Source organism: Macrobrachium rosenbergii, chromosome 45 (genome assembly GCF_040412425.1).
Source record: "Macrobrachium rosenbergii isolate ZJJX-2024 chromosome 45, ASM4041242v1, whole genome shotgun sequence".
NCBI lineage: Eukaryota > Metazoa > Arthropoda > Malacostraca > Decapoda > Palaemonidae > Macrobrachium > Macrobrachium rosenbergii.
This window is the reverse complement of record NC_089785.1, coordinates 34,588,568-34,614,569: the sequence shown is the minus strand read 5'-3', so window position 1 is coordinate 34,614,569 and position 26,002 is coordinate 34,588,568. Positions and strand designations below refer to the sequence as shown.

At 38.3% G+C, this 26,002-nt stretch overlaps 1 protein-coding gene across 9 annotated transcripts in view; it reads right to left on the bottom strand.

The window, feature by feature from the left end:
• The window catches only part of LOC136829919 (high affinity cAMP-specific and IBMX-insensitive 3',5'-cyclic phosphodiesterase 8B-like), a 318,075-nt gene that overhangs the window by 149,498 nt on the left and 142,575 nt on the right, over positions 1–26,002 (bottom strand). Inside the window, exon 2 of one of the 9 annotated variants that reach the window (XM_067089080.1) lies at positions 13,562–13,640. The exons of the other annotated variants lie outside the window; for them this stretch is intronic. The gene's annotated coding sequence lies outside the window, so the exon portion shown is untranslated. The remainder of the gene's footprint in view (positions 1–13,561; positions 13,641–26,002) is intronic. 9 annotated transcript variants of the gene reach the window in all.

Genomic DNA, 26,002 nt, shown 5'->3' with positions numbered 1-26,002 from the left:
AAGGATGCACAGATCCAGACGGGAGAACAACATTCTAGCAGAGCAAAACTGAAGACCTGAAGAAGATTGGCCTTTCCATGTTTAAAAGGAAGATTTAAGAATACTGCTTAGTTTTCTGACATCAGAAACAGACTTTACAAGTGCTGTGAAAGTGAAATTGTTTAATTATAGTATGCTGGTCTAACACCATCGGATCTATATGTGAAGAAAACCTTCAGAACATTGCTTAGTTTTCTGACAGCAGAAACAGTGCTGCTAAAGAGAAAATGCAGAATCATTTGGTACAGCATTAACTACGAATGCTGACTTATGGAGTGAATCATGGGGAATACTAGGTTAAAGAGACGGTCTTAGTTTTGCTTGGTCAGGTTCTAAAATAAAATTAGTGGAAAACCATTTAGATGATTGGACAGTTCTGAGTTGGTCCCAGTCAAAGATATTTAGTTTACACAGGCATGTAGCTACCACCATGAATGGGCACATAAATAGACCAATATTAGCTGCCACTAACAAAAAATGTTTTTATTCTACTGGGTATACATTATACTACTTAGCCATTATCCCTTTAAGTCCAAGGATCAGGGCATTATACCCCAAAGCACATGCTCCATTTTACAGACTAGGAGCTCCTTGATAAGAAGAAAATGATAGCAAACAATATTTTTAATATAAAAATTATGGAAATTGGATGCCTTTCTCCCCAAGGTATGCAGAACAACACCTGTAAGGACACCTATAAAATGAGATAGATGGGCAAAGTTGTATCACCGAAGAAAAGAAAATTATATAACGATAGAATGGCTGCATAAACAAGCTGATTTCAATTTAATTTTATCAACAAATGAAACAAATAATGAAGCAATGAACCAAACAGAGGTGGATAAGCCAAACATGAGGCTGTTGTGACTGCGATAGAAAAAAAAAAATCTCATGACTTCGAAATCAACAAGATTTCTTAAGAAGTAGAAGTAACAATTTCAACTTTGACGTCACTAAACTTGAAGTAACTCCCATAATGTTGACAGATGAGACAGGTCTACTTAAATTGTCATCATCAGCAGAGAAGACCTGGATGTGAGAATGGATAGTAAAACAGGTTGAGCGTACCTTGGGGTACCCTACTCAGAGGTCTCGCCATCACAGAGGACAGATGAAGCAACAGTTATTTGCACAGAATCAGCCTAGACATTAATCCGCAGACTAAACGAAAGTCTGGAAAATATCTGGACTCGAGCTACTTGAGTAAAATTTCACATTTTTTAGCAGTAAAAGTAATAGCAATGGGGAGTCACCCTTCTTTGGGACAAAGGGAACCTGCGTATGTCTCCTATAATGAAACGAAATTACAGGAATTACCAGTTATGGATAAATGGCAACGCTCACCTGCAAACTCCGGGTATGTGAGAAAAATTTCAAATTCTTTAGCAGCAAAAGTAATAAGCAATGGAAAGTTAACCCTCTTTGGGACAGATGGAACCTGTTTATGTTTCCTACAATGAGACGAAATTACAGGAATCACCAGTTATGGAAAAATGGCGATGCTTGAACAATCCAGGCCAGATGTTCCTCAGGGTTTCAATGGAAGAAGCAAGAGACTCTCGTGTCCAGAGAATCAAGATCGCAGGAGAGACAGACAAGGGGCTATTTAATTAAAGACATGCACTGAAAGGAAGACCTTTATAATGTTTCTGCAATAAAGGAGAACACGTAAAGACTACAGAAACAGAAAACCAATGGATGAATTGCTTCTAATTTGGAAGGACAGGATAGGAAGATAAGATTAAGGCAAAAGGTCAAGCGCTGGGACCTATGGGGTCATTCAGCGCTGAAAGGAAAACTGAGAGTAAAGGAGGTTTTAAAGGTGAAGCAGGAAGAAATCCTCGCAGCTGCACCACGAAACATTTGCTAGCAGAGGCTGGGAGTGAGGCTTCGACTTTGGGAAAAGAAGAGGAGGAAGTGTGGTGACAAATTGTGTTGTATGCGTTGCACGAATGGCTGAAGAAGTACAGTGAAAGACTTGTGAAATGTCTTCAGTAAGAAAGGAAGGACGTAGTAGGAGATTTCAAAGCAAAGAACAATTACAGAAGGAAATATAAAATAATGAGAAAATTCGGAAGCAGAAAGATGATGAATGACATATTAATATGCGGACCACAATAATCGGAAGGGGGAATTAAAAAGCAAGAGATGCCATTAGATTTGAATGAAGAAAAGTAATTTAAAGACAGCACAATAAAAAATAACCTATAAAAATAGCTAATGGAGTGATAATGGCAGTTAACAATGTTCTTTGAGGTCCTTACATTTTCTAAATGTTGGCAAAAGATAACAAAAATCTTGATACTTTATCCACAAATTTTCGGTGTTATTCTGTAGAATCTCTCATTCATGTAAACTCACTTATATATTTTGTTGTAAATGTGATTTTTGTAACATATTAAATCAATAAAGTATTTCCGGAGGGTCAGAAGTCGTTGGTGAGATTACAGTCTGTTGTAAGAGTGATCAATTAAGAAAGTGAAAAGTGGGAGTTCGAGTGGTTGGACAACGAGACTGAACAAGGGAATGCTGCAAACAACTTTTAGTAATGTCTACAGTGCACCCCGCGAGGTATACTGACGGCGCTACCCCGCTATGGGAATGAAATGGAGTATAAAATTTACGCCAAAATCCAAGCACAGGGGACCCAAGAGGTCATTCAGCCCTGAAAGGAAAGCTGAGAGTAAAAAGGTTTGAAAGCTGTAACAGAAGGAAAACTTCGCAGTTGCAATATGAAACAATTGTTAGGAGAGGCTGGAAAGTCAGATGGAAGAAAGAGAATATGGACAGAGGTACAGTCAAAGGAATGCAAGAGGTTGCAGCTAGGGGCCGAAGGGACGCTGCAAAGAACCTTAAGTAATGCCTACAGTGCAGTGCATGAGGTGCACTGGGGTGTAATGCCTATGGGGGAAAAGTGTGGTTCGAACAGAAGGGCCATATCATCCAGTATGCGTGTATATTCGTTTAAGATAAGAGGTGAGGGGCCTAGTGTGTGCAGGGGAAGAGGTTGTACGGATGTTCACGTTCATGAGCTTTCTGTGTAGGCAAATAATGCAGCTGATGATTTGGAAGTGACCTGCACAGGGATTCATCCAAACTTTAGAAACTGTAGTAAGAAGAAGATGAACCCTATTCGTATGGAACAAGCCCACCACAAGGGCCACTCACTTGAAATCCAAGCTTCCAAGGAAGTTGGTGTTCATTCGAAAGAAGTAACAGAAGATAATAGGAAATACAGAAAGATGAGAAAGGTTATTAGGAAAAAGAAAAAAGATAAATTAAGATGTTAACAAATTTGTAGGTAAGAATATAAAGAAATTAGTAAAATACATCGTGAATTATTCTAGGGTAGTAATAATAATAATAATAATTACAGGAGCATTCTGGTAGTGGCAACTGCCTTCTTTACGTGGAGCCAGTTGAGTGTAAAAGGATCATTACTATATACACTAACTCACACAATATTTGTGTGTATACGAATGTGTGTGTGTGTACGTATGTACGCACCACAGCCAGCAGAAACAGTAAAGATTAGAGGGGAGGGATTAAAGGTGATACATCAACATCATCATCCACACCGAAAAGAACCAAAAAAAAAAAAAGAAACAAAGAAACAAAAACAAAAAGAAAAAAATAAACACAAACGTCCAGCAAAGAGTGACAAGTCAAAGTTCACAAACATGGATCTAGGCAGCAGAGAGAGAGAGAGAGAGAGAGAGAGAGAGAGAGAGAGAGAGAGAGAGAGAGAGAGAGAAAGGAAAAGGGGGGGGGGGGGGGGTTTAGCGACTCCAGCATCCCTCCCAAAGGGATTATACAGTGGTTCTCCTTCAAGTTCGGAGCGGAGTGAGTCCCACTTGCGAACGCATGAATTATGCTGTCCGATTACGCCCTTTAAACGGTTCTAGAATGGCTAACGAGCCCCGGACACGACTCTGTCAAGCTCATAACTCATAGACATACACACACATACATAGGAGACAAGGTCCTCCACGTCACGAGAGAGAGGGAGAGAGAGAGAATGTATTATACACAAGATGGTTTACACACGCGAGGACCTAAGACCGTTTATGTGTATTCATGGTTCATATACATGTGTATATACTGTGTGTATATATGTATATATATACCTATATATAATACTATAAATAGTAAAGGAACAGATATGGGAGCACCCAAGATAGAAATTAGGGGTTTTGGTTAATGAGATGGTAAGGTAAAGAATCTGACGGCAGCTATTTATATCTTTGTCCTAAAAACAGACTTTAATCTTACTTATGGGTAGGAATACATAGAGAAGATTTATGAACTTGAAGATAACAGGAAGTTTCGTGCGGATGTGCGCGTAAGTGTGTATGTGTATACATATACATACACACATATACAGTGTATGTATATGTATATATACTGTATATGTGTTTGTATGCATACACACATACAGTATATGTATATATGTTTACATATATGTATATAATTATATATACATATATATTTACACATATATATATATATATATATATATGTTATATGTATATGTATATATATATATATAAAGCACCTCTAAGCTCGAGGTTCACAAATTTTTCTCCTTATTCTTACCCCCAAGGAAGATTAAAGTTTGTTTTATTATAAAGACATTTGGTTTGTGGCTTTATATTCTTTAACTTATTAGCAAAAGACGCTAATTTCTGGCTTCCGTATTACCATATCAGTTTCTCTGAGTTACTTTATGTACGTATATTTACATCATTACGGAATTTATGTATATATATATACAATGTATATATATACTGTATACATATACATATTTAGTTATATATAGTATATGTATACACATAGTTATAATACACACACACACACACACACACACACACATATATATATATATATATATATATATATATATATATATATATATATATATATATATATATATATATATAATCAGAAAGCTACAAACGTCCTTTAATATCCAATTCACTCTACCTCGACCCCACGGGACGGTGGACTTATTATCAACTAAAAATTCCCCTTCGGTAACATATATGAAAATATATTATTTCCGAGGTAGAGTGAATTGGATATTAAAGGACGTTTGTAGCTTTCTGATTGTATATGAATCAAGGTGATGTGATAAATAGTCATATATATATATATATATATATATATACATATATAATTCAGGAACCAGTAAGTGTAATTTGTCTCACCAATAAATTATAACCCCCAACAGAAGCTGGCTCCAGAGGCCAAAAATAAACAACCACTGCCATTGTAATCCTTTTTATACTCAATCAGTAGATAAAACTTCAACAAAGAAATAATTCTCATTACCAGCAGTGACCATGCAATTCTTTCTCCACATACACTGCGCCACTCACATCTCACTTCCACCTGCAATCACTTTATGTTGGTCTTCCTCTCACTATTTCTATCAAATCATATGAACTATGATCAACAGCTGGTCTTCATCAGCATACTTTTCTCGGCATTTTCTTCTAGAATTTTCAAGCTTTCAGTCCCTCCCATTCTGAAACACCATGCAAACAGCTTCTATATTACATCTTTCATATACTGTACTGTCAAACAATAACATTTCACTCCCGTAAAGGAGCTGGCTCAACAATCCAGTCTTAAATGGCAGTATTTGCGTCCTCAGTCACTCCTCCTCTCTGCCAGGTCTTCTGTGGAGGTCCTGATGCCTTCGTGGTTTTGCCCATTTAGTGACTCGCCTCTTTTCTCACCCTATAATAAAATTAATTTACTCCTGGTTATCCATTTATCATCGCCACTCGACTCTCTTACTATTCGCTTTCAATTTTCTTCTCTTACAAACACTTTTCAAACTCTTTCACTCATCTCAGCAGCTTTTCCTTACTATCACAACTAACACTGTATCGTCTGTAAACATCGGGCTACATCTTTCATTTTCTGACTTTTCTCATCACTCCAAACATAAAATTACTTCAGAAGAAAGGAGACACAGCAAAACCTTTTCTGGCATCTACTTTCACCACTAAACCAGCCACTCTCCAGTCTAGATATAATAATAAACGATCACAAAACTTCGAACTACTCTCTCTCACAGAATTCATTCCACACGCTATGCTATGTGCATCCTCAACACCGTGACACTGTAAAGTACTTCTCACGTGATATGATGCTGCCTGGAACTTAGTTGTCAGTTATATTCACAATCATATATATCCCGTGATACATATGTCACCTATACAACCAAGCGAGTCCAGTCACTGGTTCCAACTTATTCTTTCATTTAATGATCAGTTGCATAAACATCCTCAACATCTTTTACATGACATCAGTATGAATTTTTGAGGTCTGTTTTTGCAACATACTGAATTGTATCTTTAAATCTAAACCTTTTCACCTAACTGTTCCGTAACAAACAATTGTTCCCAGAGCCTGATGCATAAGCAAACTAAGGAGTCTCCATAACCATGAGGTTAGGTCAACATAACATGCTAAAATGCAATGTTATGATTATAGGTTGGCTAGTTAATACACACAAACTGGGCACAACTGATGAGGCATTCACTGTAGTCACTAGTACTGGTGGTGCTGAGGCACCTTGAGTGGCCCCAAAATCAAATTCTAGCCCAAAAAGGCTAGGACTGACCCCACTTGTTCCACAGAACTCGTCTGAACCCACAACGCTCCTCTGCCTTCTTTGACGTATTTCTTTCCTTCTCACATAAAACCTTCTTGGGTAAAGGAATTTGTGATACACCACTACACTTCTTACAGCCTCCTCTGACACCCTTACCTTTCAACAAAAGAAAAACTATTCCCCTTACCCATTCCTCTGGAACCTTTCTCGATTCTGGACAAAGGCTGTACACTCACTGCATTGTATCAACCTACACTGCTCGTCTGCCATTAATTCTGCTGCTATCTGTCGTCCTTTCCTAATCAAAATTCATCCATAGACCTTTCAGTGTATACTAAGTAATGTTATGCCCCGCTGACTCTTATATTCTCCTCCAGCTCCTTTACTTTTTTTTTTTTTGGGGGCTGTTTTTCAGGAATTCTACTAATTTATCTCCCTTCTTGGTATACGAACACAATTTACACAGTGATGTCCTAGGCACATGTACGTATATTTGTACACTTAATAAAAAGTTAATCTTTCGTTGTCAAAATTTGTGACTAATTTTTCACGTAATTTACCATTAAACTGTAATTTTACATCTCTAGGTCTTTCAGTTCACTATATCACAGTTGTCGTGATTTTATTAGTCAGTCCTAACATGAAGCAGCATTGCTATTCCCTGAATCAAATGACCTAAATCCTGTTAATTAATGCCGCATATACATCAGTGATCTCTATAACATTTTGGGGGAGTGAGGACCTAATCTTAGTAGCTGCTTGTATGAAACGTATCTGTTTACCTTCATTAGCCCAGAGACATCCAATTCATCAGTCTTTTTTTTAGTAAGTCTATAACACAGAACTACAAATCTACAAGGATCTGGAGTAAATGAAAATCATTGTCTGTTCATCATCCTTGTATGGGTCATTTATAGCCTATCATACAGATTATTATAAGTCTATTTTTTTTAAACCTGGCAAACTTGCACTTGGCTGCTTGCCGCAGATTGGATGGACGTCCTGTTGTCCGAATCTCACACTGTTTAAGAATTGTCATTATACGGTCATAGAGCGAGTTAAGAGCTAAGTTATGTAATGTTATATAAATACCAGTTGTAATAAACAAAAGTATTAAGAACTTACATACCGAATTATTATATATATATTTAACAATTATGAAACAACACTTACCGAAGCCGTAGACTAGAAATATGTCTCAAACGCATGAACTTTAATGTTTAATTTCTAGCTAGACTTTTAGCGCCATCATGCCATTAGTGGTTTGGAAATGACAAAAACGTATTTATTGTACATTGCTGAAGGTTCTCTAACGCCTAAGAACAAAAAACTATCGTAGAAATTTAAGCTTGGCGGAAAAGTGGAGGAGGTGGAGTTGTGGGAGGAACTGCCGGCGAGTTGTCGCCTGCATACACCGCGTACAGTACAACCAGAATTATTCAGCTTAGAATCGGCTACTGAGCAGGTGCCTCACTATCTATTTCACCTATTTCAGCCATGGCCACAAGAGACGATACCGATCAAAGCAAACATGGAGGAACTTCAAACAACAGGCAAAGACGTAACTGAAAATCTGTAGTTGAAGAACAGTCAATTTACTGAAATTTTATATAGCAGAAAGTAGCACACTAACTACAGAAAAAAGTATTCATAAATTCTATTCATGTTCAATTTGCCTTTATACATATCCTAAAATATTAATGACATTTCGTCTGCAGTATTTTTGAAATTAAAAAAATCAGATTATGATATATAAACATCTTAATGATTATCTTAGGAACGCAAGAGCACTACAACCTCCCGCTGAGAGTACGTCAACCTTGTGTCAACCCTGTGGCTGTTCCTCCCACAACTCCACCTCCTCAACTTTTCCGCCAAGCTTAAATTTGTACGGTAGTTTTTTGTTCTTAGGCGTTAGAGAACCTTCAGCAATGTACAATAAATACGTTTTTGTCATTCCCAAACCACTAATGGCGTGATTGCGCTAAAAATCTAGCTAGAAATTAAACATTAAAGTTCATACGTTTTGAAACATATTTCTTAGTCTACTGCTTCTGTAAGTGTTGTTTCATAACTGTTAAATTTATATAATAGTTCGGTATGTAAGTTCTTAATACTTCCGTTTATTACAACTGGTATTTATATAACATTACATAACTTAGCTCTTAACTCGCTCTATGACCGTATAATGACAATTCTGAAACAGTGTGAGATTCGGACAACAGGACGTCCATCCAATCTGCGGCAAGCAGCTACGTGAAAGTTTGCCAGGTTAAAAAAAAATTGACTATAGTATATGAAAGAATACAGGCTATCTAGTCCGCTAGTGTCGGACTAAACCAGCACTGCTCTGGTACAGGCTCTTATTCTAGGAAAGCCTGAAATACTGACCACCTTGGGATCCCGCCCTCCAGAGTCATACCAAGCAACAGTGCTGCTTTATTTCCTAGAGGAAAGGATAATTAGCCACTTGGTTAATCTGCCTTTGCCATCCATTGTTACAGTCATTTTTAAAGCCTGTTCATCCCTAAGAGGTCGTTTACCTCCACATTCTAAATTAGTTTCACCTCACCAAAGGTCTTTCTTCTAAGAGTGACATTACTGCCATATTTTGCCCCATGGACACCTAGCAACACCATGCACCGAACAGCAGAAAAGGATTAGCTGGTTGAAGGATTCTGGGATATACTTTATAAGTAAAGGCGAATGTTGTCAAGTGTGGAAATGGATTTAGGTGACAATATGCAAAGGACTGTGCCTGGCAGGGTTTTTAAATCCGTCCAGTATCATCACAAATGACTTGTATATCGGCAACGTTCACAACAAATAAAAGGAAACAACAAGAGTATATATAATTTGTCACAGGTACAACAGAAACCTCGAATACAAAAACAAATATCATAAAACTATTCAACAACTGAAAAAGAAAAATGCCATCAAAGACAAGAAAGATGCCAACAAGAACAAATAGAACAGAAAATACAAATACAACAACTATTAAAGCAAACACAAGAGATACAACAACAGCATAACAAAAAGAACAACTTTACAGCAATGCAACATAAATTCCAGAACTAAATAAATGAAAACAACGAAAAATGTAATATCAAATACAAAGATACATTAAAACAACAACATATGCAACAATAAATGAAAGGGAAGCAACACTACTGCAACAACACCAAAGGGGAGAAATAGATCAACATCACCAATAACAATGAGCTTGTTGGCGCTCGCTACACGCGCTGGAACCCAGAGCTGCGGTCTCCCCTACCCTCCCGATCCCCTACCTACACAGCCCCCACCCGGGGCAGACAAACAGGTTCGCAGGAGGAGGGTGGATGCTCCCCTACCCTCCCATTCCCCTACCTACCCCACTCCCACCCAGGGCGGACAAACTGGTTTGTAGGGGGTGGGTGGATGTGTCATGTTTCCCCTACTGTCACCCATGGGGGGACAAACAAGAAAAATCCAATGGGATTTTATTATTATTGTTCAGAACAAAGCCACTCCTACATCTCCTAAAAACAACAGACACCTCACACGTCTCGAACTGTCGACCTAACTGGGCAACAACTTCTCGCTGCTGGGAGAAAGGGCGCTGGTGACTGGTACAATACATGCACATACGCTACCGGCGTCTAAGCAATGACAGGGAAAAAAGCACGTTAAAAGAAGAAGAAGAAGAAGAAGCTCAGAAGATGAACCATATTCATATGAAACAATCCCACCTCAGGGGCCACTGACTTGAAATTCAAGCTTCCAAAGAATATGGTGCTCATTAGGAAGTGAGAGAAGGTAAAGAGACATACGGAAGGAAGAGATTAGACTGGCGTTGTAAAAGCTATGGTCACTGACATCAGAGGAATATTTAGATGCCTAGCTATAATCTTGTCTTTCTGTGTCAGAGGGACGTCAATATGTCGAGATCAGGTCACGCTGAGGAATAAGTCTGCCATTCGAATATTACAGAATCGTCCCATTCAGAGAAATATTCAGATCCTACAAGTGAGAAGGCATCCTGCAATTCAGGTTATTCAGTGTACAATCTTCACTGAAACAGAAGCAAGACTGGGACATGGGAATTCACATGATGTAGGTAACTGGTCTCTATATCCTTCAGGTTAGAAGGCAGGCATCCCGTAAGACAGGTTATTACTAATGCATGATAAACCTTCAGAGAAACAAAGGCAAACTGGGACATGAGAATTTATAAGATATTGACAGCTAGTCTCTAGTGGCTCATACTCGTACAACCACCAAAATGCTTAGGATCTAAGATTAAGAGGCACATAAACCTTATTAACCATACATAATATCTCAGTGTTTTAATTACCTAACGTTATGACAACCAATGGGTAATCAATCCTTTTCGGTTTCTGGTGGAATTAATATGCATAAGAATTGCATAAGGAAATGACAAAGTCCACTACCAAGAAAAATCTTGTTGCTCTGCACTGCTTCTGGCTAAGAAGAGATTTGCCAAGAGTGGAGAAAGAATGCCAGAATAAAATTAACAATGAATTTTCATGGATTTTATACAAATGACTAGATTCACAGGTGAACTGGATCAGCAAAACAGACAATAGTTCCTTGACAGCATCGGAAGAACTCTATCAAAGTATCCTACAGTTCCGAAGTGACATCTTATTGAAAATTTAGTTGCTTGTTAACTGTAATCTTCTTAAAGTTTCCCGAACAGCTGATCCATGCCAGCTACCTTGAAAATGACGTGGAAAAAACTACTCTAAGTAGGCTAAGTCACCATATTGTCTTGTGGCCTCTAAAAATATGCAGAGAGAAGGGTAAAATTCGCCAGGGAAGTGGTGCAAAGTCTCTATGATAAAAGAAAGTAAACACATCGAATTACCCACAAACAAAAATTTTTTTGTTGTGTTTGGTAAGAGTATCTTTTTCTCCAATATACAATGGTATCATCACTAAGAATCTGCCTTTATCAACACACTTAAACAACCTTCTTTTAAGGGAAAGATCCATCACTAAAGATTTAGTCCCACTCCACTTTATTTATTTATTTAATTTTTTTTTTTTGCTTAAAGGCTAACCTGGGTTCCTTCAACATTTAAGGAAAAGACTTGCTGCTAACTTTATATTGAGTCTCAAGACTGGTTTAAATAAAGACACTGACTTCACTAACCAATCAAGAGGTTCTTTGAAAATTAAGGAGATTGTAGAGGTACACTTCAAGAGATTTCTGCTACCTTCATGTTGTCTCTCATACGTTTTGGTGCCTTCACTTATCTTTTTTAAAAGATTTCAGTGACAAAATACAGCCACCACTACTGACATTTACCTCACAAACATTCATATACTAGCAAACGGGATTGCAAATTAAAATTATGCCACTCGTTGTTTTGCGCGCCTATTTTGGACATACAGTACTGTATGTACAGTGCACTGTGTTTTAGGATGAAAAAATGTACAGTACTGTATTGATTTTATATACATTGTACTTAAACAGGCATGAAGAGTACAGTAAGTAACCAACTTAAACAATTCAACATAGAAACGACCGTCTGGAACGCACAGCATTTGAGTTTTCAGCTCACAGCAGAGTTTCACTGACGTCATCTCCAGCCATCTCTCAGGAGATTTAATGATATCATAATATATTCTCTCCAAGTTTTCATTGACACTGCATCAAAGTTTGAAGGTATATCTATATAAAATGCTGTTTCAAAGGATTTCCTGAAACCAAGTAATTTCTTGAAGGATTCAATGAAATTATTCTTTCAAAGATTTAACAGTCATCAAATGATAAAAGGAAATTTTTTCTGAAATCAGGAAAGCTGTCTGTCAATGGTTTCAGTGGCACCAAGTAATTTCAGTGACATCTAACATCCACATGAAGGTGTCAGAACTACAGTACATTTAAAATGACATAAATCATTATATGATTATTACGAATGAGCACTCTCCATATTCTTTAAAGCAAATCAATTACTTCTGTGCACCAATGGATTGTGGTTCTATTATGTTAATTTATTTAGAGAGCACGTCTTGCTTGCAAGGGAAAAAACGAAATCTGTATGGAATGCCTGAGTCATATAAAAATAGCCCGAAGAATTAAACAATTCAAATTACTTTCATCAAAAAGTAATCATTCTCTGGTAAAACTCAGTATTAAAAGTTCTGGGACGCTTTAAGACTCAGTCCCAAGGGACAATCGAAGTTAATTAACCACGCTTTATATTTACTCTGTGTGGAGGTAAACTAATCACAGCCTATACTTAGTATGTTGATATAAACTAACCTCACCTTATATTACCCTGTGTAGAGATAAACTAACCTCACCTTATATTACCCTGTGTAGAGATAAACTAACCTCACCTTATATTACTTTGTGTAGAGATAAACTAACCAAATCTTATATTACTCTGTGCAGAGATAAACTAACCTCACCTCATATTACTCTGTGTAGAGATAAATTAACCAAACCTTATATTTACTCTGTGTGAGAATAAACTGACCACAGCCCAAATTCACTCTGTGTACATACACTAACCACAACCTAGCATTCACAATGTGGGGATACACTAACCAAAGCCTATACCTACACTGTGGAGACAAAATAACCACAGCCTATATTTGCTATGTGCAGATACACTAACCAAAGCCTAATATTCACTATGTGGGAATACGCTAACAAAGCCTATGCCTACAATGTGGAGACAAAATAACCACAGGCTATTTTTATTTTGTTGAGATAAACTACGCATAACCCACATTCAATATGCACAGAGACACTAACCACAGACTATATTTCTCTACCTCAGAATAGTTTTGGATCTGTTCTTTACATTCAAAAAGAAACTTCAGAGTTCTCTGGAAAGGTAGACCTCATTCTTCCTTGAGGGTGAGGCACCTTGAATTTACCTCAAATAATGGTAGGCCTACTGTGTCTGAAAGCTTGATCCATGGCATCCAAGGGGCTGGTCCATGGCGTTCAACCTACCTGCAAGGGGAAAAGAAAAAGATCATTAATTATACGTCATATCAGAACCAACCTGAGTATGCTGTGCAATTAGAACCTGGTAAGTTCAAGCAAAGATGCAAAGTATTAATACCCTAAAACAACTTCCCTTATACTTTTCATAATTTATTCACACTTTTATCTGTTTATTTATTTGTTAATTTATTTTCTATAATAATTTATCTCTTCTTTTAGTATTTCCTATAACTTCTGCTATTCTTTCAAATGAACACCATAATATTCTTTGTAAGCTTGAATTTCAAGTCAGTGACCCCTTTGGTGGGCTTGTTCCATGGGAATAAGGTTCATCTTCTGAATAATAATAATAATAATAATAATAATAATAATAATAATAATAATAATAATAATAATAATACCAACTAAGAAATAAGTTACAAATGACATATAAAAAACTCACTTACGTATGGAACAGAATGAGTTAATCAGAAGTTTCATTAACAAAAGGAAATTGATTATATAACATCAACCTGCTTATGACAATACTGACAGTTTGTTAAGTTCCAAATGCAAAACGCAAAACGAAGGAATGTGAGACATTTTGTCACAGCACATAAAGAAATGGGGTAAGTTTGTAGAAAAAAAAAATCTACAAACAAACGACCGCACTGAAATTAAATAAAAAGATATAAAAATTCGAAGAAGAGGGCTGCAACTGGTGTGTTTGATGATTGGAGGGTGGATGATCAACATACCAATTTGCAGCCCTCTAGCCCCAGTGGTTTTACGATCTGAGGGCGGACAGGGAAAGTGCGGGCGAACAGACAAATAGCCATATCATTATTTTCCTTTTACAGAAAACAAAAAAGTATTCTTGATTCCGCAAGGAAAGATTATCTTCAAATTCATTTAGGAGAGATTTTCCTGACTGCGTAAATAAACATTCATTGTTCTTAACACTGGAATCCTTTGAGCCGTTTCCACGAAGGATCTTCACATTAAGAAGATATGAAACTCAGTTTATGATAGATATATATCAAAAGATAATAAATATAATGAATACGACACCATGTATCATACATGTTTGGTAAATGTTAGAAAAATGACCAAAGTAATGACATTTACAGATAATTTTTCGAATATTATTATTATTATTATTATTATTATTATTATTATTATTATTATTATTATTATTATTATTATTAATCAGAAGACAACCCCATTCATATGGAACAAGCAACCACAGGGGTCACTGACTTGAAATTCAAGCTTCCAAAGAATATTATGGTGTTCATTCGAAAGCAGTAAGAGGAGGTAATAGGAAATACAGAAAGAAGAGACCAGTAATTTGAAAAGACAGAATAATATAACAAATAAATAAATAAATAAATAAATAAATAGTATATTAGGGAAGAGAAGACCGGCTTTGGTTACGTTAAACTTCTCAGTTCCAGAGGTCCTTTATTCCTCCTCACACCGATGGCCTGTGAACCAGCCTCCCTTCTTCTGAGGATGTCGTGCAATTGGAACCTCAGAAGTTCAAGCGAAGGTGCAGTGCATTACTATCCTAATACAATTCTCCTTTTATTTAAATCATTTATCTATTTATTAGCTGGTTGGTTTATTTTTTCCTTCTCTAATAAATGCTCTCTTCTTTCTGTATTTCCTGTTGCCTTCTGTTACTTATTTCGAATGAACACCGAATTCTTTGGAAGCTTGAATTTCAAGGCAGTGGCCCCTGTGGTGGGCTTGTTCAAGATGAATAGGGATCATCTTCTGAATAATAATAATAATAATGTCATATTTACGAAGCATGTTTGTATCTACACATACTGGTAGAGTAACCCTATTACCATGCGCTAATGTTACGCTTGTGCGTGCACAGACGCAAGTATGAGTTGACCAAAACAACATCTCTGAAGGAAATAAAAGCAAAAAGCGAAATTTTTCCCCTTTCTAAAATGGCTAACAAACCCGGTCCCTTCGTAAGTCATGTTGGGATCACGTCTCTACAATGACAGTCAGGAATGAGTGATCCTTAAAATTATTATTATTATTATTATTATTATTATTATTACAGTATGAATGCGGAGACAGTCTTGTATGTGATCTCTCTCTCTCTCTCTCTCTCTCTCTCTCTCTCTATATATATATATATATATATATATATATATATATATATATATATATATATATATATATATATATATGGGGTCGATGTTTCTGATAGCTTTCCTCCGGCTGGCTCGGTCAAAACGCACCGTCCTGTGACAACGGCTTGTCTCTCAGTTCTTCTCTAACCACGTCCGTCCACCTACGTTTTGGTCTTCCTCCTGCTCTCCCACCAGGCATGTATATATGATATATGATATATGATATATATATATATATATATATATATATATATATATATATATATATATATATATATATATATATATATATATATACAGATCTGATTACATAATCAACAACAAACAAGTCCAAACAGATTATATAATTAATGTCAATATTCACAAAGATTCAGTAAACACGTGATTAAATACTGAGTTCCCCTTATCAAGGGAACTCGTACTCAAAAGTCTTTGGAAGACAATGACGCAGTATAATATTTAAGAATACTGGCGGCCCTAGAGTATACGGTCACCATCCAGCGGGAATGGACAACTGTAAGCACGGAAGCTGACGAACAAGCAGCCTGAAATATTGGTTCTAAAAGGCCAGGCCTTTAGCCATAACCATCAGAGGGTTACAATATGAATAATGAGCTAAGCTGTCAATTAACTCTAGGGTTGGTGCTCTCAGTGCACCTCACGTAGTGCACTGTAGGCATTAGAATAGAATAGAGTAGAATATACAGTAGAAGTTAGGCCAAAGGCCAAGTGCTAGGACCTATGAGGTCATTCAGCGCTGAAACGGAAATTTGCCAGTCAAGAAGGTCTGAAAGGTGTGACAGGAAAAAAACCTCAAAACAGTTGAGGCACTATGAAACGACTGTTAGGAGAGGTTGGAAGGTAAGGCGGAAGAAAGAGAATATGAACGGAGGTACAATAAAAGGAATAAAGGGGTTGCAGCTAGGGGCCGAAGGGACGCTGCAAAGAACCTTCAGTACTCCTACGGTACACAGCATGAGGTGCACTGACGGCACTACCACCCTACGGGAACCGTAGGCATTACTAAGGTGTGTTTGCAGCGTCCCAGAGGCTCCCCTAACTGCCCTCCTTTTTAGTCTTTTACTCCACCTCCTTTTCCCTTTCCTTTCTTCCATCTTGCTGTCCAACCACTCCAACTCCCTCTTTTCACTCTTGAGCGATGAATGGCTGAAAGTGCCCACCCAGTGCTCGGCTTTAAAGGGCCAGATTTCATCGTTCAAATCAAAATTAGCTCTCGGATTCTACTTAGTTGGGCGAGAGCCATTTGCCTCTACTGCCACAGTCAGTGTGGAATTCTTGCTTCTCTTATGTGTTCACTACCTGAAGTCACCGATTCTCTTTCAAAAGCCGGGCGGTCCCGAGAAGGTTTCAAACCCCAGGCCACTGCTCTCTTCACTGTTTTTCCAGGGGCAAGTCTCGTGGCAGTTTTTACACTTCCTCGAAATAGAATAGAATATAGAATTTAGGCCAAAGGCAAAGCGCTGGGTCCTATGAGGTCAATCAGCGCTGAAAGGGAAATTAGAGTAAAACGGTCTGAAAGGCGTAACAGGAGCAAAACCTCAAAGCAGTTGAGGCACTACGAAACAACTGTCAGTACAGGGGTGGAAAGAAAGATGGAAGAAAAATATATGAATGGAGGTAAAGTGAAAGGAATGAAAGGGGTCGCAGCTAGGGACCGAAGGGACGCTGCAATGAACCTTAAGTAATGCCTACAGTGCACCGCGTGAGATGCACTGAGGCACTCCCCCCATCTCCCCCAAGGGACACGTGAGCTAAAGAAATGAACAGAAGCTGCGCCGTCAATTACAACGCACACAATCACACACCGTTCTTCCGAGAAATTAGGACTTAATTTCATTGGATAAACCGAGCCATAAGGAAGGAATCTGGATGACTAGGCCTTATGCCAGAATCTCTCGAAGGCCTTAGAAACTAAGAGTTCATCAGTCAGTAGGGCTGACGCCCAGAGCAAGGAGGTCAGCCTCTATGAACTGGCGACCTACTGGCAAATGACAGCGCATGTCGGTGTTTTCGGTGTTCGCCAGTGAATCCAGTCAGGTCCTGAATCAAAAAGTATCTATATATTTAATGATCTCTTTATTTGTTTGATTAATATGTCTTTTATTTATTTATCTATTTTTCCCCATGTTTATTATCTTCTCTCTGTTTTCTCATTTTTAAAATCGGTATTCTTCTTTGGCGAAACTTCCTTTGCAAGACTATGGCCTTTGGCGTTTGTTACTCTGCAGAAATAATAATAATAATAATAATAATAATAATAATAATAATAATAATAATAATAATAATAATAATAATAATAATAATATATCGATAGTAACCCTTCATTTAAGCATATTTTATTGAATTTGATTGCTGCTAAAATGCCATTCAGTTTAAAATACTCTTTTTCTATTCTTCTGAAGAATAGGAAAAAAGAGTATTTTAAACTAAATGGCATTGTAGCAGCAATCAAATTCAATAATAATAATAATAATAATAATGAAAAGAAGAAGAAGAAGAAGAAGAAGAAGAAGAAGAAGAAGAAATTCTTTGACCCAACCGATACCCAACGAATGAAAAATGGCAAATATTTACCCCTTCATAAAATCTGCCAAGTCAGCCCCAAAATACCGGGCGGAGGGAAAAAGGACCCCGGCAACACGAGGATCAAATGAGACAGGTGGGCGAGATCGAAATGAAAGCGACTAAGCACTTAGTACACACGAGGGAAAAGATCTACCGGCCACGAAGAAACACATCCACTGACATTATAGGGACGCCCCAAACGAGTCTAGCAAGAGGCCTTTGCCACGGAAGACGGGAATTGATAAATGCAGATAACTGGACACGGATGAATGGAGAGAGAGAGAGAGAGAGAGAGAGAGAGAGAGAGAGAGAGAGAGAGAGAGAGAGAGAGAGACAAGAGGTGTCCAAGCTAAGAAAGTGTATCCGCTAAAAATTAACAAGAGTGAGATTAGATTTTGTCGAAGGACAGCAATATATTTTGTCTCGTAAATCCATTTTTTGGGGAAGTAGATCCACCCCACCCAATATCTGTGCACAGAGAGAGAGAGAGAGAGAGAGAGAGAGAGAGAGAGAGAGAGAGAGAGAGAGAGAGAGAGTACAGACGATGGTAGCACAATGACACAGATGAGTCACACAGAGTATTAAGAGAGGCAGCAAATGCACTGCAGAATCTGTGGAACAAAAGAATGTCGAGACCTCACAACGGTGAATGGAAAAATAGTGATAATTGTGATGCTGTGATACATTATCTACGATTTGTGAATGTAATTGAAGTTGAAGTTACGAGCAAAAATAAGGTATACAATGCAACGGTTGCATGGATCACAGAGCTATGAAATGGTTTGGTTATGAAGAGAGAATATGAGCTTGAAAGCTAGTTTTACGACAGTGGCATGCACATATATGTATGGAAACAAACACACACATATATTTATATATATAATATATATGTTTGTGTACGCTTATATACAGTATATACATACACACACACATATATATATACATAATATACAAGCACACAGATGATGCATGCGGTGTTGCTTTGTTTGTCTCTGACGCCAAAACCATACAGAGAGAGAGAGAGAGAGAGAGAGAGAGAGAGAGAGAGAGAGAGAGAGAGAGAGAGAGAGACCTCAATTAAACATGACCAGCACAAGGGCAGGTGAGTGAGTGGGCGGCGGTGTGTGTGTGTGTGTGTGTGTGTGTGTGTTGTGTGTGTGTGTGTGTGTGTGTGTGCGTGCGACCTTCCGTTACCCAAATTAAAATTCGTGTAGGCTACCGTGCGACAAGGCAGGGTCAGTTGGCCGGCGCCACCTGACTACTTCTGATACACAAAACATCTGTCGCGTTGAAAACCGCCTCAGGTCAGGTCGCAGGTGTTTTGACCCTTCCTGGGGCACGGGGATGTCAGGATGGATGGTGCCCCGAGTGTTCTATGAGAGTCAAGCGCCTTTCGAGGACAGAGATTCGCGTCAGGAATCATCCACAAAAGAATCATTGGAAACTGGCAGAGCGCTCTGATGAATCGAGTCTGCCTCCTTTCTCTCCTTCGCTCCTCCTGCACAATTAAATGGTGGACGTCATAAGAAACATGCTACCCTGAATAGAATTCAATAGAACAGAATACAATAGAGTAGAACAGAATACAGATTTTAGACCAAAGGCCAAGCGCTGGAACCTATGAGGTCATTCAGCGATGAAAGGGTTATTTACAGTAGAAAGTTTTGAAAGGTGTACCAGGAGGAAAACCTCGCAGTTCCACTATGGAACAATTGTTAGAGAGGGTGCAAAGAGAATATGAACGGAGGTACAGTTAAAGGAATGAAAGAGGTTGCAGCTTGGGGACGCAGGAGCGCTGTAAAGAGCCTTAAGTAATGCCTACAGCGCACCACGTGAGGTGCACTGGCGGCACTATCCCCCCTAAGGAGGGTACCCTGAATGTTTCTCCTTTTAGAATAACGGCTATAATAATTTGTCATAACAGCTGCAGTGATTCCGTCTGACTTATAACCTTCCCAATCTTGACTACTGTTCAGTGTTAGAATTAGTAGCTGGAACGACTGGCACAGAGGTTCCTTTTTAACTCTGAACCTCCACGCTGGTCATTCTAGCTATCGCTATCACGGCTCCCTTTTCATTGTCAATTCTGGGGACACATCAAATCCAGGGAGAGGAAGATCCGTAAACAATACTTGCCATTACGATTAAAATGTGGCAGATGTATCAAGTACAAGCGTAGCATTCAAAGGATCAGAAAAAATGCATTGTCTTAAAATGCGCGTCTAATGGCCATTCGGTTCTTTGGTGTCAATATCCACTGGAGTCGTGTTGCCTGACTCGATTCCAAAAGCAAATTTTCACTTTGAAAGTTGGAATTCCACAACAGGCCTTCTTCTGCATTCAGAGTGCCTGCCTCTCACTGTATTGCTTTGCGTAGCCTACACTTTGACAATCGAAGGTGTATTGGGACCCCTATTTATTCACATTTGCTGGTTTTCGAATTGATTCTTGTATACTTTTACCTCCCCAAAGTGTCACTTCTTCTTAATTTCAATTTTATTGAAATTAATCCTAAAGAAGGGCTCAATGTTTAAGTGACTGGGGACAATAATTGTTCGAAGTTGCCAGTTTTCTTTTTTTTATGTTTGTCCTTCCCCAGTATGCCTCTCTTCGTAACTTCAGCTACTGAAAATAAAATCCTAAAGAAGGGCTGAATATTTAAATGGAAGGGACCATTTGAATGTTCGCATTTGCCATTTTTCATTTTCTCTTATATATTTGTATTTCCCTATATGTCACTTCTTCGTCAATTAAATTTTATTGAAAATTAAATAGTAAGAAGGGCTGAATATTTAACTGATAGGGGTCACTAATTCTTCAAATTTACAAGTTTTTCGTTTTTTCTTATATATTTGTACTTTCCCAATAAGTCACTTCTTCGTAATTTCCATTTTATTGAAAATAAAATCCTAAAGAAAGCTGAATATTGAAAAGACGCGAAAGAGGCGGCTCTCTGCACCGTTGTTCACAACAAAGGTCGACTTATACAGAGAGAGGTGAATTCCCTACACGAAGATACTGACTGAACTGTTTACACACAAGATGGTCCTACCAGTTACTTCCAGATTAAACATCAGCTGTGTCAGTAGCCTTGCCTTTAAATTTGCTTGACACAAACACCGCGCTCCCCTGATCTATACTTATGTGTGCCTGTGTGCTTGTAACATAACATGGGAGCAAAAACCTCCGTTTTCAGCGACTTCCAATCTGAAGTCTGCACGCTGGATCTTCTTCACAGATCAGGTCATGTTGGGTCTGAGTGACGTTACAAATCCAGAAAAGTGTCCGAAGTTTAATTTAAGCAAAGCATGTGGTACAGTTATCACTTATTTTTCCAATAACAGTTCCAGTTATTATATCACATTTCTATTATGCTGACAAATTGGTCGCAAAGTAAAATACAGCTTTATATGTTAGGTGATTTTAATATTTTATATTATTATTTTATATTCGGGAGAAGCCAGATCCAAGACTCCACTTGGCCTGTCTTTTTTTTTTTTTGTATCTTGCGAATCATAATCAGAACAGAGCAGAATAAAGAATTTAGGCCAGAGGCCAAGCACTGGGACCCTTGAGGTCATTCGGCGCTGAAACTAAAATTGAGAGTCAAAGATTTGAAAGGTGTAACGGAAAGAAAACCTCGAAGTTGCACTGTGAAACAATTGTTAGGAGTGGGTGGAATAAGTAAGATGAAAGAAAAAAAACATGAACGGAGGTAAAGTCAAAGGAATGAAAGGGGTTGCAGCAGTGGCCGAAGGCACGCCGCAAAGAACCTTCAGTAATGCCAACAGTGCACCACATGAGGTGCAGTGACGGCACTAACCCGCCTTCGGAGTAATTATAGTCAGGATTAGAAACGTAAATAGCAGAAGAAAGCTCCAGAGTTTACTCTAAAGCATCTGTCTGTTCGTTTTCAAGAATCATTTCAGCCATTCATTCTTGAACATGAACAGACTGGAGAATCAAACCTCCTTCACTGAGAACTCAACACAATTTGCAAAACTTCCAAAGGTTTGAAAAAGTGGAAAGTTCAGCCAAATTCCAGACGCCTTCGACTAGGCAACTGCAATTTCACAACCGATTCTGCCCAAAGGTTAAGAAGAAGCTAGTAAGTGCGGCAGTCACCTCAATGAGGCCATGCTTACTTTCGTCCGATTGTCTGGTGATCCGTTCTGTTTTTTAAACAACGGTTGGAAGGATACTGATAAATTATGAATAGAACAGAACATAGAACTTAGGCCAAAGGCCAAGCACTGGGACCTACGAGGTCATTCAGCGCTGAGAGGGAAATTTGCAGTAAGAACGTCTTTGAAGGTGTAACGGGAGGAAAACCTCGCACTCGCACTCTGAATCAATTGCTAGGAGAAGGTGGAAAGTAAGGTGGAAGAAAGAGAATATGAACGGAGGCACAGTAAAAGGAATGAAAGAGGTTGCAGCTAGGGGCCGAAGAAACGCTGCTAAAACCCTTAAATCAGTGGTTCTTAACCAGGGGTGCCAGGTTGCCCAGGAATAATTAAAGCAAAATGTATTTTTATATACGCATGTTGTTTTTTTCTGCAAAAAAATAAGAATAAAATAAGATAAAATAATAATAATAATAATTATTATTACTATTATTATTATCATTATTATTATTATTATTATTATTATTATTATTATTATTATTATTATTATTCTTGGTACAGCAGTGCTCTGAGCTGTAGTTAAACCTACACCTAATTTCCTAATGAAGCGGCAACGTTGTTTTTTTTTTCATTTCAGCAACGGATGGGGTGCGAAAGCTGACTGCTGATTTGAAAGGGGTGCACACATTGAAAAAGGTTAAGAACCACTGCCTTAAGTAATGCCTACAGTGCACCGCATGAAATGCACTGACGGCACTATCCCCACTATGGGTGTGAGGATACTGATGAATGTTGGGGGGAACATTTGTTGGAATGTTCCCTCTGGGTGGGAAATGTTCGGTGGATATCAGAGTAAAATTGATGACTTTTCTTCACGAAATCCTGTTCTGAGACGGACCGATGACGGTCAGACAGAACACCGAGTCCTCCCTTGGCGGAAGGAGCGAAATGATTTTTAAACTTTGCTTCAAAACTAGATTTAATAAGTAAAAAATGCGCCGAAGTTTCTTCGGCGCAATCGAGTTTTCTGTACAGCCGCTGCAGCGTGTAATCAAGGCCACCGAAAATAGATCTATCTTTCGGTGGTCTCGGTATAATGCTGTATGAGCCGCGGCCCATGAAACTTTAACCACGACCCGGTGGTGGCACGTCCTATATCGTTGCCAGAAGCACGATTATGGCTAATTTAACCCTAAATAAAATCAAAACTACTGAGGCTAGAGGGCTGCAATTAGGTATATTTGATGATTGGAGGGTGGATGATCAACATACCAATTTGCAGCCCTCTAGCTTCAGTAGTTTTTAAGATCTAAGGGCGGACAGAAAAAGTGCGGGCGGACGGACAAAGCCGGCACAATAGTTTTCTTTTCAGAAAACTAAAAAAGATATCTACCTAGTCTACACTGTTATTATTATTATTATTATTATTCAGAAGATGAACCCCATTCATATGGAACAAACCTACAGGGGCAATTGGCTTCAATGTTCGCTTGAAAGAAACTACAGAAGGTCATAGGAAATACAGTGAAGAGATCAGTTATTAAAAAAAGATAAATCGTTAAATTAATAGATAAATGGGTGAAAACAAATAAACTATCACAAGGAAAGAATTCCACACCTGGCTGACAAAACACCCCTTCAACAAAGTTCCTGAATCTCATTCACTTGACGTCTGCAAGGTATACTGTCAGAACACTTCCCTTCACAGCCTGTTCACAGTTTTACGCTCACTTACACATGATTTACATCAATCACCATTATGCAAATGACGAAAGATTCAGGTTGGGCAGTTGATTCCCTCCTTCAACACGCCCTGCTGTTTTACATGACGAGCTGTTTCCTGACAGTAGCAGTTATGACTTGGACCATCAACGGATGGTCTCTTGTTTGTCACTTTTCCATAAGTTGTATTCCAACAGAGATCTCTCACAATCACAATTGATCCCTGATCTTTATCTGCCGGAGAGAGCAACCAGATTCGCTGAACAGTAGCAACACTATGTAGTAAATGTGCCTCGCTGTCGAACTCCCCAGTTCCAGAGGTCCTTCATTCCTCCCACCGTTGGACTGGGAACAGTCTCCCTTGAGAGGATGTCGTGCAATTAGAACTTCAGAAGTTCAAGTGAAAACGCAATGCATTACTACCCAAACACTATTCTTCTTGCATTTTAATCCTTTTTATCTATTAATTATTATTTTTTTTTTTTTGATAAGTGGGATCTCTTCTCTCTGCATTTCACTTTACTTCCTCTTACTTGTTCCTAATGAACACCATATTCCTTGGAAGCTTGAATTTCAAGTCAATGGCCCCTAGGGTAGGCTTGTTACATAAGAATAGGGTTCAACTACTGAATAATAATAATAATAATAATAATAATAATAATAATAATAATAATAATAATAATAATGTTTTTGTTTTCACTGCCCAGATATCTTCACTAAGTAACTTCTTGAATCTTTCGCTGAAGTTCGATTCTATTTCGTAATGGGCAGTCTTTCGCTCGCAAAACTCGCGGAGCCACTTGCAATTCAAGAATTGTATCAGGTGTTGGAAAACCCTTTCTCAAGCAGCTTTGTGATAACAGTTTCCTGTTAACTGAGATTTTTCCCATTTTTTCTGAGCAACTTAGCAACGTGTGAAGCTCTATATAGTCTTGGCTTAAAGGTAGTTATGTAATCTATGAAATTTCAATTCCTAGTTCACTCAAATCTAAAAACTGAAAGGATTCCATCCTAAAGATGCAATTAGAACTTTCCTTACAACTAAATCTCTTGTCCCATTTCAGAGTTCTCTCATCATGCCAACCATCTGACATGAAATGTATTTGAAGACTGACATTTCTCTGATACCCACTTTCATATTATAATAATCAGTCATTCTCCTGTACACAAACTGCTACAAAAGCATTAGTGCCATGATAAATCATCCTGGCTGATCTCAGTATGTTACCTTGTACACCATTAAAACTCAGCACACTTTATAATATATTTCTATTCATTCTCTCGTAACTTCTCTCCAAGTTCACGCAATCCCCGTTCACCATGTTATCTTGACTCTCTATGTTGTCATAGAAATGTTTCGTAAACCTTCGATTTACACACACACACACACACTCATCCTTGTCTCCTCCCACGCTGCTCTTTGGCTGTAAACCCTTCTGTTATATATTTGACTTTCACAACTAAATACCTAGCATGCACCTTCTCTGATATATTCAATATTGGTTATTATGCCCATGTAATTCTCAAAATTACTGCTACTGCCTTTTCCTTTGTACAACAGAATAATTGGAGCTCTCATCCAGCAGTTTTCTCATCCATTCCTTTAGAACCTTTCCGTCGTCCAGACATACCTCACAAACCCTGGTCAGCCAGTCAATCATACTGTTACCAACATAAACAGCAGCTCATTGCAGTTTACCAAATTTCAGGAGCCTCTCCAGTGTTCACCTTTTTAATTGTCCCATTCTCGAATTTACAGCACCTGATTTGTCTTTCTCACACTGTCCGCATTCATCAGCTC